General features: G+C 44.5%; 1 long non-coding RNA gene across 2 annotated transcripts in view; it reads right to left on the bottom strand.

Annotated features, from left to right (window-relative positions):
* Positions 1–1,948: 1,948 nt before the first annotated feature.
* LOC110473328 (uncharacterized) overlaps positions 1,949–20,633 on the bottom strand; it is a 58,680-nt gene continuing 39,995 nt past the window's right edge. Inside the window, exons 5-7 of one of the 2 annotated variants that reach the window (XR_014956262.1) lie at positions 7,961–8,050; positions 4,756–4,805; positions 1,949–3,026 (exon numbers count right to left, since the gene is read on the bottom strand). This is a non-coding gene — a long non-coding RNA (uncharacterized LOC110473328). Of the gene's footprint in view, positions 3,027–4,755; positions 4,806–7,375; positions 8,051–20,633 lie in introns of those variants that run through there. The other variant, XR_002465862.4, reaches the window with a different exon arrangement.

The raw sequence follows: 20,633 nt of genomic DNA, 5'->3' as shown, positions 1-20,633 counted from the left end.
AACAGCTCTACTGGCTGCAGACTGGAATGTATTCAGCTCAAACTGCCTGATCCAATTTCGTAAACCAGCTTCTTTTTTTTTTCTCTTTTGTCTGTTGTATGTAAATAGCTTGAAAATTCGAGAAGCTATCTCAAATTGGATCAATGGGCTACTCTCTTGGGCTTTTGGCTCTTACCATCATCATAATTATGGCAGTAATAACAACAATCAGAACAGTAATAACAGTCATTTCTGCAAAGCCTTCACCCTGTGGCTTCCTAAAATCTCTGCGGTCTCAAATGGGAGCACTCACAAGGCTGGCTGCAGAAAGGCAAGGACACAGCCATCTTCCAGGGACCTGGCCAGCTGCACGAGGGTCATTTGTTTTTTTGTCTTAGCCATTTGTTATCAGTCTGGGAGCTTCTGAGCCAGCAGAGAAACAGGCTGCTTGCGCTAGAAGCCTGACCCTAGCCACTCCAGAATATTCCATGTGCTACTTCCTTCACCTGGCCGTGGGGGCTGTCATTTCTGAGACACCACGTTCAGGAAGAACACAGTGGATGCTGAAGTTCTCTCCTGACCATCCAAAGAAAGAGCAAGGAGGGCAGTTTCTGCCCAGCAGCCTCAGGAGCTGTGTGTATAGTGAGTATGTTAGCCTGTGAAGGCACTCAGCCTCCCAAGTGACCTCCTTGGGCCCCTTCCCAAGGGCACGGTGCAGCTCTGGAGGAGAGCAGAGCATTAGTGCTGCTCACCCTGGGCTACAAAGCAGATTACAGCTCCCTCTATTTCTCCAAAGCACCCTTTATTACTTTAAGCCTACATGCAATATGAGGACCACATTCCAGGGTTAACTCTCCCAACAGCTCATGGGAGGGAGCTGTTTGAAAATACCCAAACACCAAGTCCAGCCTAAACAAAAAGGGAGAGAAAATTCAAGGAAAAAAGGAAAAAAGTTTCAGCAGTTAGCACATGAACAGAGCACACTGTCCATCTGCTCCTGAGTTACTGCAATGACATTTGTAGCTAAATTGCCAGATCTAAATGGCGATGCAGTAATTATAGTTTAGCAGCTTTTCTATTCAGAATAGCCATTTTCTTCCTTTTATAACTGTCTCAAGCTGTACAATAGCCTGAAGTAGATCATATAAGTCCTAGCCCAGAAATGCTAAATGAACAGCACAGCCATTTTTAATTAGATGAGTAAAAAAAATTTAATTTTAAAGTATCCTTGCCACATGCTCCTGTTGGTATGTCCACCTAGCCCAGCCTATAGGCCTGCTCATGACAGTAGCTGGGCACGGGAGATTAATACTCCCCACTGCACCCAAGCCCTTTTCTCTTGTATACAGGCAGTCTTTAATGACCATCCTGATCCCAAATAGCAGGAATCACTGCAGGACATTTTTATGGACTGCCTTACCAACATGAGGTACTGGTGGAATGTGCAGGTTTTGGATGAGTCACTTCTTTCCATTCCAGTCACAAGCACCTCAAGGACAGAGATTTTTTTCCTCAGCTGACAGATCAGCTGCATCAATACCTGGTGCTGTGATGGGGTCTCTGTACAGAGGGATGCTAGGATGTATAAATCCTTGGCACTCACAGACAATAGAGCACCAAAAAGAGCTCCTTATAATCTGCATATCTGAGACAGAGGCTGTGGCTGCAGCAGTGGGGACACAACCTGGGCTGAACATGCTGGACAGTCACAGTGAGGGACACAACCTGGGCTGCACATTCACAATGAGGGACACAACCTGGGCTGCACGTGCTGGACAGTCACAGTGAAGATGCTTTTTCCCCACAGGAGCTGGGGAAGTCCTCAGCCCCAGAACAGCTCAGTGTCTGCTCACTCCAACCCTACCCTGGCAGTGCTGAAACCTGTATTTTATACCTGCTGTTGCCCAGGTCCAGTCACTCCCCTTGCAGCCCAGGGATTAACCCCAGGTCCCTGTGCTGGGAGCTGTGCAGAGCCAAGCACAAGCCCTGCTGTGTGGGAGGCTTGCAGAGCTGGTAGTGCAGCCCCTGCATGGAGAGAACAGCTGAGGTCCATTCCTCCCACCTCACCTCCAGGAAACCTGCTTGCTGAGGTGCTCCTTCCCTGCTCAGCTTCTTTCAGCCCTTCCTTCCAGCTCTGCTGCAATCAAAGCCTTACCCAGCCCTTCTGAAGTCAATGGAAGATTCCCATTCAAGCAGTACCTTTGAAGGTTTTGTTTTTTTTTTTCTCACAGTCCATTTATATTTTAATTAATGTTACTAATTTTCTACTATATTAATTTTATCATTTAAGTTCTTTTATGAAGTTCAGTAATTAATTTCAATTCTCAGTAAGGGCTTTCATTAAAGTATTTCTATTGTTGAGACCTTATTTCTACAAAAGCATGGGGTGTTCTCTGGAAAGATATTTAAATGGTTCCTCAGCTTTAGGTGAAGTTACAGTGTGATTGCAATTACTCACTCTATACTATTCAATTTAAGTTTTATAATGTTTCCAGGCCCATATCTAAAAATAAAATGAAGGCTGGCTCCTTTCACAAGCTCATACAGGAACTGTTTTGTTGATGGCTCCTTAGTAGGCAGTTGTTTTGATTTGAATTCACATTGCACACTATATTGCAGTCATCTATAACAAAATAATTTAACAAACTGGTACGCTCTATTTAATAATTTCACATTTTAAAATAAAGTAACTTGAGTGCCAACATTTTTTTTTATTTTTATATTGTCTCAGCAGTATGGGATTTAATTATCCTGTTGAGTTTTATAGATAATTGAATTTTTTTCCCCTTTTTCTTACATGCCTATGAGGCACTGACCAGCACTACAGCATTTTATGTACGTGTATCAAAGGCTGTAAAAAGCCAGTGTGTGAGATCCCAATTCTCCAGGCTCCACACAGGGAAAGGAGCAGGGAAAAGAGGTTGCCCTGTAAAACCTTTGTGCTTTGAAGTTGTTTTAACAAGCCTGGTCTTAATCCAGATTCCACACAGCCACTACAAACTGGAACAAGCTTGGGGGCTCTCAGCATCCTCTGCTCCTGATGTGCTCTGAGGGGGAAAGAACAGCAGTAGTTCAATGTGCTGACTTCCACCCTCCCTGCCCAGGGCCAGGCTCACTCAGTGCTGTAATTGCAGCTACAGAGTTTCTCTGCTCTCCCCAAATCCTCTGCTACCTCCTATGAGATCAATGAGAGGGAACCATCATTAAAATGGAAAGGAGAAAGAGAGAGAGAGAAGAGAGAGAGAGAAAAGAGAGAAGAAGAAAAGAGAGAAGAAAAGAGAGAAGAAAAGAAAGAGAGAAGAAAAGAGAGAAGAAAAGAGAGAAGAAAAGAGAGAAGAAAAGAGAGAAGAAAAGAGAGAAGAAAAGAGAGAAGAAAAGAGAGAAGAAAAGAGAGAAGAAAAGAGAGAAGAAAAGAGAGAAGAAAAGAGAGAAGAAAAGAGAGAAGAAAAGAGAGAAGAAAAGAGAAGAAAAGAGAGAAGAAAAGAGAGAAGAAAAGAGAGAAGAAAAGAGAGAAGAAAAGAGAGAAGAAAAGAGAGAAGAAAAGAGAGAAGAAAAGAGAGAAGAAAAGAGAGAAGAAAAGAGAGAAGAAAAGAGAGAAGAAAAGAGAGAAGAAAAGAGAGAAGAAAAGAGAGAAGAAAAGAGAGAAGAAAAGAGAGAAGAAAAGAGAGAAGAAAAGAGAGAAGAAAAGAGAGAAGAAAAGAGAGAAGAAAAGAGAGAAGAAAAGAGAGAAGAAAAGAGAGAAGAAAAGAGAGAAGAAAAGAGAGAAGAAAAGAGAGAAGAAAAGAGAGAAGAAAAGAGAGAAGAAAAGAGAGAAGAAAAGAGAGAAGAAAAGAGAGAAGAAAAGAGAGAAGAAAAGAGAGAAGAAAAGAGAGAAGAAAAGAGAGAAGAAAAGAGAGAAGAAAAGAGAGAAGAAAAGAGAGAAGAAAAGAGAGAAGAAAAGAGAGAAGAAAAGAGAGAAGAAAAGAGAGAAGAAAAGAGAGAAGAAAAGAGAGAAGAAAAGAGAGAAGAAAAGAGAGAAGAAAAGAGAGAAGAAAAGAGAGAAGAAAAGAGAGAAGAAAAGAGAGAAGAAAAGAGAGAAGAAAAGAGAGAAGAAAAGAGAGAAGAAAAGAGAGAAGAAAAGAGAGAAGAAAAGAGAGAAGAAAAGAAGAGAGAGAAAAGAGAGAGAAAAGAGAGAGAGAGAGAAAAGAGAGAGAGAGAGAAAGAGAGAGAGAGAGAAAAGAGAGAGAGAAAAGAGAGAAGAGAGAGAAAAGAGAGAAGAGAAAAAAGAGAGAAAAAAGAGAAAGAGGAAAAGAGATGAAAAAGGAGAGGAAAAAGAAAGAAAAGGAGAGAAAAAGAGAAAAAAAAAAAGACAGTCAAAAAGAGAGAAAGAAAAAGAGATAAAAAACGAGAGAGAGAAAAAAACAAGAGAGAGGGGAAAAAAAAAAAAAAACAAAAAAGAGAGAAAACTCTACCCTAGGGGATGGAGAGAGGAAAAGGGGCCCATTCCTGATGGGCAGTGCTGAGCTGAGCTGCAGCTCTCTCTCCTGGGCCTGCTCTCACTGCTCTCACTGCTGGCTCTGCCCAAGCAGCCTTGGAGCCCAGGGCTGGGTGATGCTGTTGGGGCTCTGGAGGGTGCTGGGGAAGCAGCAAGTGTGGTGTGGGGAGCTGTGTGAAGTGATAGTATCCGAGGATGGACTCCCCACCCTGAAGGCAAAGAAAAGGGCTTGACCTCTCCCTACACAAATGGTGGTTGCTCTGTCCAGGCTCTGGGAAACTGGGATAAATCTTTGTGCTTACTATTTAACTTCCTGTGTTGCTTTTCAGAAGAAGGCAGGGTTGTTTTCTTCCTAGAAAAAGAGTGGAACAGGTATTTATTCTGCAAGAACAAACAATTTTTTGTCTGTTTTGAGGAGAAATAAAAGGGCAGCAGTAAACAGCAAAGCTTCAGATTCAGTAAGCTACTTAAAGCAGCTGTGCTGCTGCCTCCAGCCAGCAATGTGCTCATTTCAGCAGCTGCATGGCATAAACAGAGCTGCTCCCTCCCCTCTCCCAGCTAAATCCAGACCTATGGGGTTTAACCCTGTAAAAATGCTGTACTGTCCCTTCAGGGGAGAGGATTGTTTCCTCCATGAAATGTCTCTAGCCACATAAACAAGACCCTAAATCACCAGAACTTGCATGGCTTCCTCTTCTACACATAGTGAGAGTGTCAAGGGTGTGTGCTGGGGGCTGGAAGAAGGGAGCCTGACCTGCCAGCTTATCCCAGTGTGGGATTATCCCTCAGGTGTGGAGCACAGGATGAGCAATCAAAGGTGGCTGCAAGACAGAGAGAGGCTTTCCCCACAGAAGCCTCATCACCAGAGCCAGATTTAGAGTCTGATGGAAAAGGACCATGGCTTGATACTGCAGAAACAACTAAAACACCACCATAAGTTATTTTACAACCTCAAGCATTACACCAACAATATAAAATGCAAAATGTTACTTTTAAAACTCACCTATTAAAAGAAATAAGCAAAATTTTCCAGCAGCAAATAATAAGTGTCCAGACAAGTTTACATTCCTTTATGCTAAATGAAATCTTTTTAGACATAAGAAAAACATTTTCTAAATATAATTTACACAGTCATCTCCCATGTCTCATATAAATTGCTTTCCAGCTTTTGTTAAATGAGATGGTTTATTGGAGAGACAAATTTTGAATGGTTTCTGAGAGCTTGCTAGGGAGATGTAGAGAAAAATAAAATGTGGAAGTGACTGTTGTGGAGTCATTGCAATTTCTGCCTAATGAAGGGAGCTTAACAACATGCACTGGGATGGGCTTTTATGGCCTGTATGAACAGGAGTGTTAAGTTCCACTTTAAGAGGACAGAATCTGCAGAGCATCTGACACTACGTCCTCAACACAGGAATAAGGTTACCCTAATAATACAAAAATTTCTTTGTAAAATGTGGATTTTTACATGAGAAAAATGAAAATACAGTTGGAGGAGCTTTCTTTTTCCTATCTGCTGAATTAATGGTATTTCAGAGTACTGAATAATGCCTTACAATCAAAAGTTGATGCATAAACTGTGACAGCTTCTCTTAATAGTGAAATCCCAAGTGACTGTTCACACATTCTCTTCTCTGTGCTGCAGTTTATTGCTTTAAAATTTGATAGTATTTTTCAAACTGGAAAATCATAGCAAAAATAGAGGTTAGAAGTATTTCCAGATGCAGCCTTGTAATTAGCATCAACAGCTACTCAGAGAATATTGGTAATTATGTCACCCAAATACATGCAAATAATATGAAAAATGGTGGGTGGGGGACACATTCTTAGCTGCCTTTCCAGCACAGGGCGATTATCCAATTAGACTAAGAGATGCCTCTGGGCTAATCCTTTCTTGGATGCTCAAGACAGCCAGGCATTTTTAGAAACATTACTGATGGTCTGGAACTGTAATTTAGTTGTGAGGCTGCCTGGATTTTAAGGCCAAGGATGGGGAGAAGCCCCCATCCAGCCAGGATGTGAAGGTAGCCATTACCAAAAAAGCTTTCCCAGCACAGAGCTGGTGAAACAGCAACTTCAGGAGATTTTTAACAGGATAGCAAGCTTTTTACCTTTATGTCACTGGTTTAAATCTGTCCAGATGGGAATTGAAAGTAACCAGAGGCCCTGTCAGCTGGCTAAGTGGGTTTTATTCTCAGACCAGGGTTAATGGATGAAGCCTCTCCTGCAGGCTCCAGGCATGGGCACCTGCTCAGAGCAGGAGTTCCTCCTGGGTGCACTGCAGTTATGAGGCATTAGTTACTCTAATTACCAGTGCAAAGCCCTTTAAGATACTGAAAAATGTTTTGCAGTGCCTGGCATAGATGCTCTATAAAGCTCACCACACTAAGCGGCTCCTTGTGCTTTTCTTCACATGAGCTCAGGATGTGAAATCATAGCTCACTAATTTCTGTCTTGGCCAGCATTCTGTTTGATTCTGAGATGAGCAGGACAAGGCTGCTTCACGTTTCAACTCCTCCTCAGACAGCAGATGAGCTGTAAACTCTGGCTGAAACTGGAAAACCAAGCCTGGGGCAGCAGCATCAGTTACAGGGCTCTCTGTGATTATGTGGCACTGTACAACACAATTCCCTTCTCCTCCTGATCTCCTGGCATGTGAAAGCTTCCAGTGTTGGGAGCTGAACTTTGCTGACCTACCAGGCACACAGCAGGGCCCTGGGAGGGGTTTACAAAGAATCTTTATTTGGTGTGTAGCTGTGTCCCCTGCACACGAGAACGCACGGCGCAGCTGCCAGGATTCGTGGCAGGCTGCGTGCACGGCTGTGTCCCGAGTGCACAGACACACAGGCAACTTCTGTCACAGCACAAGGGGTTGTGCTCACCAGCATTATTAATACTGAATAAATAATGATGATAATCACTCGCTGAAAGCTTGGTTTATAGTTTAATTAACCTACAGCTCTTCCCCAAGAATCAAAGGCAGAAAAATACTGTTGAAGTATTAAATAATAGCTACAGTTACTCTTTCAGGGCAGTTACAAAGAATTGAAGACACACAGCTTCTACTGATTTTAGAGAGAAACGTGTGGCTTAAATGCTATAAAGGCTTTGAAAAACTCTAGGCATTAGAAAAATCCATCTGACTTGCTCAGTATGCTGAGCATCCAAGAGCAGAAGTGAACACTTAGTGCAAATAACTGAGGGAAACCAGGATTGAAAATTATTGAAATTCCTAAACTTCACTTAAAGATTTGAGTTGTACAGAAATCTCCAGACAAACCCCTGAAAGAGGCAAATAAAACTAGGAAATTCAATTAGTATAGCAGTACAGGGAGGTAATATCAGTAAGTAATACGTCACAACATACTACAGCAGTACTGTTAGGTGATACATAAACCCCCTCTGGAAGCAGGTTTGTGCACCAGCTGAGCATCAGTCACAATGTGGCATCATGATGCTAGTTTCTCAATCAAGCACCCCACTTTTACTTTTCACATTGCCAATCACCTTTCAAGCACAGCAGGGCAGTTCTGTCCCTGGCAGTGGAGATAATCTTCCCAGCTCACACTCTGATGGAGTCTCTCCAGGGAGATCATGCTGCAAACAAATAAAAGCAGTTATGGCAATCTAGGCTTATAAGTTAAACTCCTCTAGTTTTTAATTAGGTACTCATTTTAGGAATAGGAATGGGGCTCATTTTGTCCACTTATATTGTGTTTTCTATCAGAAGGAGATATAACACAGAAAACCTGAAGCCTGTCTGCCAGAGGCCCATATCTAGTACAGAACAGGACAGGAGTGGCAGGGGAAAGCACAGGAGTGCAAACTCAATAAAACAGCACTGGTCATTGTGTGACATCCCAGCACACCACCAGCATTGTCTGACTCTTAAACCTCTCAGTTTGCAGTTGAGACCCAGGACAGTTTGGAAAAGATTCAGACAGAAATTCAGATAGATTTTTTTCAGGAGAAATTTTGCTAATACTTATTATGGAAAGCCCAGTGAAATTTAACAAATTTGTTGTAGTGAAATCAAACATAAGAGCTTTGCCATAGCCAAAGGGCTGGTGAAAGTTGTTGTGGGCCATTGAGAAGCAAGATTGGGCATCTCACTGCCCAGGGGTCAGGGCCACTAGATTGTAAAAACAGCCAAAGCAGAGGTCACTAATGTCGCATGTGCTAGAACAGAACAGGGGAAAGGCAGGAAACTCAAACCAGACTTAAATCAAGACCAAGTCCTTGCCTCAGCCTACCGTAAGTGTGCAGTAAGGCTTGCTAAAGATGCAGAGGAGCATGGTGCCCTAACAGAGATGTGAAGGGGTTACAGTCAGAGCAGGAGGTTCAGTGCATGGGGAAAGGAGGGAGTGGATCCTTCACAGCTTTCCCTCCAGGTCAGCTTGTGAAATAAAGGCTCCTTTTGTACATAAGGACACCTACAGAGGTCTACACACAGCAGAATCACCTGAGTCACACCAGGACGTGGTGGTGCCCACAGCAGCCAGAAAGGAAAAGCTCAAAAGCTCAGGTGGACCCTGAGATGGAGGCAGCAGGACTGAACACAGGGAACGATCTCAGAAGAGAAGGGTACTGAAGTCTACACATCAGGCAGTGGTTTTGGGGCTTTGCAGGCAAGACTTCCAGCAGCCAAGCTGCAGAGGAGGAAGAAAATGGGATCAAAACTCCTGTAATCTTGCCAGCAGCCTCTCAGACCATCCCAGAAGAACCTTCCAGCAGACTTTGCTGAAGGGCTGACAAAGGGCTAGACAGTGACAGGGTCACAATGGGCAAAGGACAGCCTGGGGGAGGAAGAGCACAGGGAGAGTTGTTGAAGGCAGCTGACTGACCCAGTAGGATGAAGAGGCTGTACTTTATATGAGTTCTGTGGTGTTCAAGAGGCTTTGGTGGAATGGGGAGAATCATTAGAGAAAAAGCCAAACCCCAGGAGCAGACTGGGAGGAAAGGAACTCCAGACAGCAGGGACAGACAGCAGCCTCATCACAGCACTAAGGAGGAGAGCAGGCAGAAATTGGAGAAGCAGGAAGAGATCATGGGAAGGTTTCTGAACATTCTTTCCCATTTTATTTTCCAGCCAGCAGACACATGCTTCGCATCATCCAGGTCCAGTTCCAGCTTCCATCCTAACACCTCTTTCACACCCTCTCACTTTCTGATACAAAATCCTTAAAGGCTGTGGCTTTCCATGTTTTGTTGCAGCTTAGGGGGTGAAAGGTGCAGAGTGCTGAGACTCGGCAAAGGACTGTGATTGTTCCACCTGCCTTGCTGCATTTCTGAGGGTGCCTCCACACAGCCATGCCTTACCATGCTCCATATGCTGCTGGCAGGATTGGTTTGACAATTAACATCCAGCAGGGAGGTGATGTCACGAGTCAGAGGAGGAGTGGGATTTGAACCTCACCTGGGATTTTTTGAACCTCAGTTCTCCATTTCAATCCCTTTTGATTTCAACCTTAAATTGCATTTCCTGATAAATACTTGGTTGTCACTCTTACTAGTCATATTATTATACTTACAAAACAGGAAGACAAAAGCATAAACACATTTATGTATGAAATATACCTTAAAAATACCATTCTAATGCTAGATGAAAGAATTTCCCAGTTGTAATATAAGCTTGTATTAGAACTCTAGCAGAATAATGCCACCATTATTTCTTTCTAGCCTGTTTTTCTAACAATGTAACCTGAAAGCCCTATTTTTTCCTGGCAAATGTTATATTTCACTCTTCCACATGTAGTTACTACCAAATGGGAGGTTAGACTGGAGAAGTTAAAAAAATGCCAGTAACACATTTTAAAAAATATTAATGCAGGTCACAACTTTGCAGTGAAATATTTCAGCATTAGCCTTTGTTTTGCAGAGGTGGCAGGGCAGGTGGGAACTAAAACCCATGGAAATGTCACAGAATGAGCTAAAGCAGGGAGATTTTTTTTGTTGTTGTTGTTGCCTGCATCCCTGTGTCACCATGTTCCAGATGCCACCCAGGCTGCATCAGCTGAGGGGACACAGGGGACACGGTGCTGCTGGCACAGAGCTCCTGCCAGGAGCTCCAGTCTGCATTTCCTCCCAGCCAGGAGAAAGCTGCATGCTGGAACAGGGACTGACACAGAGCCTGGGGCTCCCAGAAACGGGCAGCAACGGGCAGGGAAAGGCAGAGCCTGATCTTGGCCCAAGCTTGTGCAAAAAGCCTGGCTGGAAAGAGGCAGAGCAGGGGGGTTCTGCCCCTCCCAGTGCAGGACAGGCAACATCTGGCAATGAGAGATGGATTACACCAGCTCTGATATAAGAGGAAGTGAAGTGGGCAAGAGGATAAAAATAGCAAGTGAAAATTCCACGTTAATCTTACAGGATAAACACTTAAGATTAATGCTTTCAAGTGCTAGCTTGAAATATGCATTCTATAAAGTAAATAATTTTTTTCTTTCCCTCTAATGAAATCACTTCATGACTGCTCTTATAGCTTCGTTTTTACAAAAATCCTTATTTTCATTATTAATTTCTACAAAAGATGTCATCAACGACATGAAACAGCATACACTGCTAATGGAATACTGAATAAAACCAGCAGTCATTTACATGACTAGCAATTTTTAAATTCAAATGTTTTAATCATAAACCAAAGCAAATTTGCATAGTAAGCCAATTTGAGGATATCAGCATTTCTAATTGGATTTTTTCTGTTAGAAGCCTCTCCATTATCAGAAGCACTACTTTTATTCTAAACTTTGAGCCCAGCCTGACAGCATGAGAAAACTTTTCCTTTATTAACCTTTCATTTAGTACCCTCTGCTGGCCAAAACAAGCACTGACAGGGAAGCCAAAACCCCAAGCTCCAGCACGGAAAAAGATGCTGGACAGCCATCAGTGACCTTCAGCAGGGATGACCTAATCTGTCACAGGGGAGAGAGCTCACAGGCACACTGATCCCGAAGGAGAAAAATCAATACAACGCAATGCAATGCATCTCCCACAGCCTAAGCAGATTTTTGCTATGCAGGAAGTGACACAGGAGCTCTCAGATGTACCATCAGCTCTGTTCACTTGCCTAGCATTAGCTTTTGTTAAAAATAAAATTGCTGCTTAGTCACCTGGAAAGAATGGTGAATGCCTGAGGTGTTTGCTCCTTCCTCCTTCCCAAGGAGAAGCATACGTGAATCACATCACAACCTCATCTTCCCTTCTTCCCCTTTCTACAGCAAAACCTTTTAAGTGAGAAAATGTTCAGTAGCTCTTGTGTGAAGGTTTCTTGCCATGAGCTGTACTGGTGGAGCAGGAGCCAGAAGATGAGTGAGCAGGCAGGGAGCACCTCCCTGCCCTGCAGGTGACAGGGACAGGCGCCTCTCCCCACACTGCCTGAGCAGACCCCAGGGCAGACCCTAACCCAGCAGCCTTCAATGTACCACACGGGTATGATCAAGGTCAAGTCCAAGCTACTGCCCCCTGTCCTAGACTTGACCTGGCCCTTCAAACTGCCAGGACAGCTGGTTTGACTCAGGAGAGAGTCAGCAGCCAAGCAGAACAAAATATTTACCAGGCTCAGCTCCTGATCCAGGGCTCCAGTGCAACCTCCCTGCTGGCTGTGGCAGCTGATGTCATCTGCTTGCCCTTCAAATAACCATCCCTGCACGAGTGGGTGAAGGTAAAAGCAGACCCCTCCCCTTGCAGTCTCTCTCCCATTTCAGGAAAAGCTGTGCAGGCTCACAAAAAGCAGCCAGGCTGTTGGACAGTCATGTCAAATAAAGACAGACAAGCCCAAGTCTGAAGTGAATTTGTGCATTCCCGAGCTTGCCCCAGGCCAGGGTGTGACACACAGTACAAAAACTCTGGGGACACTGTGCAATGATCTCAAAAAGCTCTGTCTGCTCTATGATATGATATGGTGTGTAAGCTATTTTCATTTTCTGATGCACCTCCCAGGTTGCTGAGGACCAAATGTGGCATCAGGAGAGCTCCCCGGTGCTATGGCACATATCCAGCCCCCTTTTCTCTCCTGAATATGTTAGTTACCTGTTGTGACCTGTCACACGGTTTGCTGAGCGATGCACAGCAACATCCAAGCCTTTTCCTAAGCCTTTAATTAATCAGTTAACAACTCTTCAGTGCCTATGCTTTAAATTAAGTCTTACCTTTGGCATTCTATAGCATTTATTGATTCTGTGTTTAATTTGCCATTGGAAAGCACTGAAAGCTCCTTGGAGTTCCTATCATATCCATCTCCCTCTAACCTCAAAAAAAAAAAACAGTTCCTATCATATTGTGCAATTTAATAGGGGTCTTAAGATCTTGAGGTATGTTATAGTTAATGCAGCTTTGTGATGAAATTTAACTAAAAAGCTTTTCATCATTTATCTTTTAACCTGTATGTAAACCAGGACATTGCTTTAATCCATAATAGCTTAGTACCTTTGATAAGCTCTTAGAAGTGGTTTTGGCAACAGATTTTTTTTTTTTTTTTTTTTTTTTTTTTTTTTTTGAGATCACAAGCAAAATATGCCTTTGTCCACTCTTTCAATGGGGTACTTGAAGTTCAGCAAATTAGAAGATCATAATTTCCTTTGAAGTAGCCATTATTCAACCAAGGTTGTAGGATCACTGAATAAGCTGAGCTGGAAAGGACCTTCAAAGATCTCCAAGTCCAGCTCCTGGCCCCGCACAGGACAATGCCAGGAGTCACCATGTGCCCAAGGGTGTTGTCCAAACACTCCTTGAGCTCTGTCAGCCTTGGGGCTGTGACCACTGCCCTGGGGAGCTGTTCCACTGCCCAACCACCCACTGGGGGAAGAACTGACATCCAACCTCAACCTGCCCAGACACAACTCCATGCCATTCCCTTGGCTCCTGTCAGTGCCACCACAGAGCAGAGATCGGTGCCTGCCCCTCCTCTTCCCTCAGGAGGAAGCTGTGACTGCAGCGAGGTCTCCCCTCAGCCTCCTCCTCTCCACCTGAACTGACCAAGGCACCTCAGCCTCTCCTCATATGGCTTCCCATCAAGGCCCTTCACCATCCTCATGGCCTCCTTTGGACACTAATATTTTTTATCTTTCTTACATTGTTGTGCCCAAAACTGCCCCCGAGGTGAGGCTGCCCCAGTGCAGAGAAAAGCAGGACAATCCCATCCCCTCCTTTGACCAGCTGGTGATGCTGTGCCTGATGCACCCCCGGATATGGATAAAAAAGCCATTCAACCACTCCTTCAGGCAAAACAAATGGTGGTTGGAGTCAGACTTACAGCTCTGAACCTTTATATCACTCTTGCTTTCTCACTTAAAAATACAGAGTATACCTGAACTGCCACTATTACTGCTTTGATTGCCTAAGTTTATTCCATTTCTCCCTTTTCGAAATGTTATAGGGGAGAGTCCACACCTCAGAGCAGAAGAGAAACCATACATGTGGCCAACAAGAGCTCAAAAATCTTCATTATAGACACCTTCCCCTGGCACAGCATGCTGAAGCAGTTTTCCACTACATCTTACAGTGAAGATCCCCTCCTGTTAAACAACAAACACATCATTTCTATAAATTGGGCTGGCAGAAGGTTCTGCTTCCTTTTCCAGATGTGCTTCTCTCCTCTTTGATGCAATGCCTTTCATTGCCAGGTGTGTTACCTTAGGCCAGGGAATGGGAAGTCACCTCCTGCAGGTGAAATCTCCCCTGTGCTTCTCCCAGAAGAAGTCTGGAAGTCTCAAGGCTGACACTAAGAGCTGCTGTGCTGAGTGCAGCAGGCAGCAGCATCTCCTGCAGCTCCAAGTTTGACAAAGTACAGCAGCAGGGACCTTTCAGCAGCACATTTGCTCCCTAAAGACTCTTACACAGCCACCCAGGGAGCTGCTGGGGAATGGATTCTGGTTACAGCTATTCTAATTTTTAAAAGTCCAAAGTCTCATGTTTAGCACCAATTACCTCCCATTGGGCCCATTCAAGTCAAATTCATGAACTCTAAGACCAACTATTCTCTAGCAGCAGAAGAGCCAATATATATTCTTGGCCAAATTTCCATGCTGTTAATCTAGTCTAGTTACACAAATTCCAATCTGGATCAGGAGTTCCTTAAACTCAAATCTCTTCTATGCATTTCTGCAGATAAAAAGTAGGAACAAATGTTTTCTATCAAATATTTGAACCTAAGCAGGTGAGAAACAGAAAAGGAGAGCAGAGGAAGGACTGGAAAAAGAATCAAGGAAACACTTGAAAAAAATACCAATTGAAAAGTATGAATGACAGAAGAATAAGGTGACTTTTTCCCCCTCCCATCTGTTTCTCCTCTGTCACTTACTTCCCTTCCAAACACCATTTCTGATACTTTCTGCTTCATTCCTGGCACTGCTAACCCTAAGGATTTCTAAACTAAAATCCAGGCCCTCAGAACTGCTTGACAGACTTAGAGATCACAGAGATCTTGAAACCAGCCCCACTGCCCTGTGCCTGCAGAGTTCACCTCTTCACACAGAGCATGGGCCCACAAAGAGCTCAGAGTAACAGCCCATACTGCTAAATCTAATTTATCTACTGAAAAATACTGTTAGGGAGGAAAGCCAGCTCCCTGGTACCCTCACAGCTCCTGACAGACCACACTAAGGCCACAGTGTTCTAGAGACTTTTACATTTCAGTTCAGACCTTAAGAGACAGGCCTGCTTAACTATACTAAACCCTTTACTCTGCTTTCTTGACTTTTCTTGACTTGACTTTGCAGTTAGTAGGATTTGCTCAGATCATGTTTCGCTGCAACCATATGGAATTATAGCTCTCTTATTTTTTTTTCTAAACACAGAAGTTGTAAATAAAAATCATGAGAATTCCAAAGAAAGCCAGAGTTAGCAATCCTCTGGCTTTCTTTCAAAAGTAAGCTTACTTTAATTGATATTTAGCTCAGAGGCATGTTGCAAACACTCAGGGCATTGCAGTGTTCCCACAATTCTTCAAAGAAAGCAAGTTTGTTATTTTCCTGTTACCTTCCACCCTCTGAGTCCTGTGACACCGATGGAAACAAGCAGGATGGGTGGATCAGCTGTTTGGTAGATGGCTCATAAACCTGGTACGAGGATTTCCCATCAGCAGCAAATCCCCAAAACCTTCTGTTGTCAGGGGAATTGAATAAATAACCCTTGCTGCGACCCACGGGTCAACTAAGCACATGCTTGGAGTTTCGGTCTACAGGGTAGATTTGTTATACATACATTTCATTATCTCACAGCCAGAAGGCAACAAAATTACCTGGTTGATGAGCTGTTTAAAACACCTAGCAATAGGCTTCCAGAAACCAGCCTTGTTAACTGCCAGCAGCACAAAGACAAACCAGAGGGAACAAAAGAGTTATTGAGTAGCCACAAAACAAAATGGTCATTAAAGATGTGAAGGAGACCTTTAATTACTTGTAAATGTTGTGGGAAACATTGCCAGTTGCATCTCTGTCATAGATTTAAATTTTACATGTCATCACTGGAAGGCTCTAGTCAATCTTGTATTTGTTTTGCAAGCCAGTTCAAAGAACAGTTTAAATATGGAAACAAATACTGTATCTTTTCTATGGAAAGAAGAGAATATTTATTTCTACCCATTTCATGCTTCCACCAGATAATCTTTAAAGAACAAAGCTTTTAAAATACAGCTGCAATCATCAGGCTTGAGAGGTATTACAGAATACAGAACCACGCAAAGGGATTAACTCCTAATGTCATCCAGCTGAACAGCAGCAGCTCATCTGGGCTTAACCTTCTGGATCCATTCCATTTGTAGGACCCAAGCAAAAACAATAAATCACAGCTAACAAGCAGGCAGATTTTGTTTTAAACATTGAGAAGATTGGAGGACTTCCCTTGCATGTCCATTAAGGAGCCCAATTTTTACTGGAGAAGGCATATTTATTAATTCAGGGCTGCTGTGTTCCCATCAGTACCAGGCAAGGGATTCCTGAGGCATTTTCTGGTGCAGCACATCCCCTGGAGCTCCCAGATTGGCCATGAGCACACCACATTTCTCTCCAGCTCATCTGTGAGCACAGAACAAGGGACACAGGGCTGGCAGGTGACATGAATGGACATTCAGCACATGGATCTGGGGACACAGATCCCTGCCTGACCTCCAGTGACACACAACATCAGCAAGTTCCTTACAGCATTTTGGGAGAAAGAGCTCTTGTTTGTACTTTGGCTTTTTTATTCATAAATATACTGCTGGAGCTGAAACCCCCACGGAGGCCTGCTCAGATAGAACTGCTCACAGCAGAGAGATGGGGACAGCCATGAACCCCCAAAGAGGAAGGAAGAGAGTCCCACAGGAATTAATCTGTGTGGATGAGCTGCCAGGGAATGGAGAATGGAATACAGGAGGTAACAGACAATGCCAATGGGTCAGGTATGAATTTCCTCTGTGAATCTCTGACTAAAAAATCTGAGGAACTCAAAAAACCCAAACTGTTCTCTTTACTCTGGTTGCAACCACGCTGATAAAGCAAATTAAAAATAAAATTAGGACAGAAGGGCTTAGGAGAGCTTTGTGTTTGTTAGAGAAACAGGATGATACCAGTGGAACATCTAATAAAGCTCTTTTCTATTCTCCTGTGACTGCTGCCCTGCCCAGTGCCTGTACCTGTAACACCTCAGTCCTCCACGTGCAACTGGGGTTAAGTGAAAGCTTCACAGAAGTGAGACCCAGGATTGCAGTGGAGCTGGACCTGCCAATACTCATTTCTGTGCATTGTGGGGCAGCTCTGGGAATCCCACCCCCTGAAGGAGCTGCACTGCCACCCAACAGGGTGGCACAGGGGAAGACACTGCCAAATGCTTTGCTGTCCATCCTACAGGAAGGGGTAACAGGACTGACAGGGAAAAAAGGGATCTCTCTCTCCCCTTCCCCAAATCCCCCATCTCCACATCTGAGAGCAGCCCCCCCACACCCAAGTGCCCTCCAGCCCTCCCTGCCCATCCAAGCTCAGCAGTAAAGGCAAGCCCAGCCCCTGGCTCCCTGTGCTGCTGTTCAAACCCCTGGCACCAGCCCTGGCTGCCCAAGTGCCTGTGCAAGAGCTGGGAGCTGGCAGGGAGCAGGGCCTGAGCCCCCTGGTACCCCCCAGCCCTAAGGAGCTTTTAGGGAATGCGCATCAAGCTGTCACTGGGGAAAGGGAATTGTTGCTCAAGGCTAAGGGCAGACCTAGTGCACCATGTCATGGCTCTCAGGAGTGCAGAGCCAGCTGGCTGCCAGGCTCTGAAGGAACACAACCACAAGGCTTTCCTCTTAATCCCCTTTGCCCTTTCAGCAGGCTGGGCCCAGAAAAACGAGTGGCCAGTGCATGGGACACGAGGCTTCGGATAGACACGATGAGCCAGAGGCAGCAAAGCGGACACTGAACCAAGCGTGGGGATGGGGCTGCACAGTCTGGCTGCCCTGGCAGCTTTCTGCTCACCTCTGGCTGAGAGTAGGGCTCAGTGCTTTAAAACAGGCAGAGATACTTTCAACTCCAGTTTCTAAGCTCTCCCAGCACGTTCCACTTTTGCACATTGAGGAAGGGCCAGGCAGGGCAGCCTCACTCCACACCCACCTTCAAGTCTGTCTGTGGGAAGGCTGCTTTTTGGCATGAATACCTAACTTCCCTTGATTATTTTTCTTGCCCCATCCGGAATTATACTTTCTGCATCCTGCCTGAACTTTGTTTGGAAACTAAGGCTCACTGAGTAGACACCATGGCATACCTGCAGGTACAGACCCAGCCTGGGCCATCCAGGACAAACCCAGGCCAAGTGGTAACACTTGAAGCTAATTAATCATTTACATCACATCTGACTTGCTGCAGAAGGCAATCGAAAGGAAGCAAAATGTGTGTGATGCACAGCATGGCACAGTAAATAAAACATTCCCTGTTTTAGCAGCCTGCTCCCACCTCCATCCAGTGGCTCAGGCTGCATCAAGGAGTCCAGGCTCTCCACCCAGCACATTCATCCTTTCCTACCCTTCCTCTGCAGCAATCCTCACTACAGACTTCACAGGAGCTACTTTCAAGCATTTATCCTTAATTATGGACCACACTGGATAATTATGCAATTTTTTACTGATTAAGCCAATTTGGTTGTTTGGGATGATTCAAATAGACCACATGACATTAGATCTCATGAGGGATGAATGCACAAAGACTTTTAACATGAATATATCCATCCCTGTGGCATTTGAACTGCAGATATTCAAGTGTGACTGATATTTTTTGTTCAAAATATTTTTTCTAGAAAGAACAGTGACAAGCTTCTAGAAGAAATCTTGGGCTAGTCTGAATAAATCAAAAAGGAAGGAGAAATTAATTTAAGAACCTGGTCCCTATTCAGAGGTGTTATTACATTCACAGCTGATATGGGGCAGTATTTTCCTCGCTTCCAAACAATATTAACAGATCCAGGAAGGAATACTATCCCACTTTGAAATTTTCTCAAAGGCAGCAACCAAAATCTGTCTCCAGTTAAGAGCCAAGACTCTGGCCCTTCACTCCCAATTACAAAGTACATACCCAAAATAAGAAGCATACAGAGTAAGGCAATTTAGGAATAAGATTCCCTAAACATAAAAGGCAGACAGACTTGCTGAGCACTTATCAAGTAATTCAAATTCACCTCCAGGACTACTGCCTGCTGAGTTTGTGCACAGTTGCAGCAAAATTACTTTCATCTGAGCTAATCTGGCAAGCTGATATCAGATTTAACTGCTGCTTTGCTCTGACCGTAGCAGTGCATCTGCTCGTGGAACCCCTGCTCACTGTTAGCTTTCCCTGTCCATCCCACTGGAAATGGTGAGTGTCTAAGAGCAGAGGCTGGCCCCAGGCCTTTTGGGAAAACAGCCTGCCAAGGTCACTGCCCCTGCCTGCATCCCTTCTGCCTGTTATTTGTGTCCTGACAGCCTGACAGGGAACACTGACATGAAGAGGACAAGCAGCAGACTCCCGAGCAGCTCTCACTGCCCGCCCTGGGTGTGTGCCAAGCTTTGGTGACAGAGCAAACAAGCAGCACACACCTGCTGGGCTCACAAGACATATGCAGGAATGCTGATGAACAGAAAGACTGTCAGGAATTAGCTCTAAAGACAGATCCACAATAGGTGTCTCAGCTACTTCCAGACACTGGCACGTGGACATGTTTTCCATGTCTGAGCCAAAAGCGAGCCCAGCACAGTTGTAGCTGTGAGGGTTGATATAAAATTTGATTTGTTTTCTTGCTTCATTTAAGGAATGATTAAACTCCTCTATTTTTCCCTCAGCTGTCAAACTGGGACCCAACAGTCTGCCAGATAACATGCAGCCAGCAATAATTAATATATTATTATTGTGAATCCACAGAAGCACAATCCATTTCCTCTTCACCTAGAAGGAGTCAGACCAAAAGCGAACTACAGCTGCTGAGATGTGAGTACAATGAGCACATTATAGAGCCTCATCTTTCCAGGCTCGGTGTCAACAGCTCTCCAAAGTGGCATGCAGCACTCCTGGACACAAACACAAAGGATGTGCTCTGGCAAACCTGGTTCTGCTCCATGAGCTTTCCTGGCAGCACAGACAAAGCAGAGCAAAATTCTCCTTGTGGAGTGCAGAAACCCAAACATCCAGGCAGACACAAATGAGCCAGAGACCAGCACTTCTGCACCAGGGCTCTGGCCAGAAGTGCCAACCCAAGTCTGAGCCTAAACAGAGCACCTGGGCATGGGCAGGGGCTGTGGGTGAGCTCCTGCTGAGGCTCAGCAGGGCCATCAGTGGGACTGGTAAAGATGAATTTTCCCACAAAACTCAAAAATTAGATAGATATCCAGCAGAAAGACAAGTGAACTCTCCAGAGATTTGGTGTGTGAGTTTCAGAACAGCGTGGATAGACAGGTAACAGCAAAACACACCATGCTAACTCACTGGGGTTGTCCTTATGCCCTGGTGTATTGTGATTATTCTCCAGCCTAAAAAATAGGTGACTACCACTGGAAGTTATTGATTGGCAGCTCTGCAGATGGATATCCTGTGTCCACCCCCAAAGCAGACTCTGCACAGAAAGACATGACAAATACAATAGCACCAGATGCAGCAGGACCATGCCTGTCCTTCCCCTGGGCTGCCAGGAGCAAACTGCTCTGGACAGTGGCTTCACCTCCTCACAGAGTGCAAGCAGTGTGCCTGCTTAGGCTTTACTCAATGCAATGAGACTG

This window comes from Lonchura striata, chromosome 6 (genome assembly GCF_050655825.1).
Source record: "Lonchura striata isolate lonStrDom1 chromosome 6, ASM5065582v1, whole genome shotgun sequence".
Lineage (NCBI taxonomy): Eukaryota > Metazoa > Chordata > Aves > Passeriformes > Estrildidae > Lonchura > Lonchura striata.
This window is presented reverse-complemented; position numbering and strand designations above follow the sequence as displayed.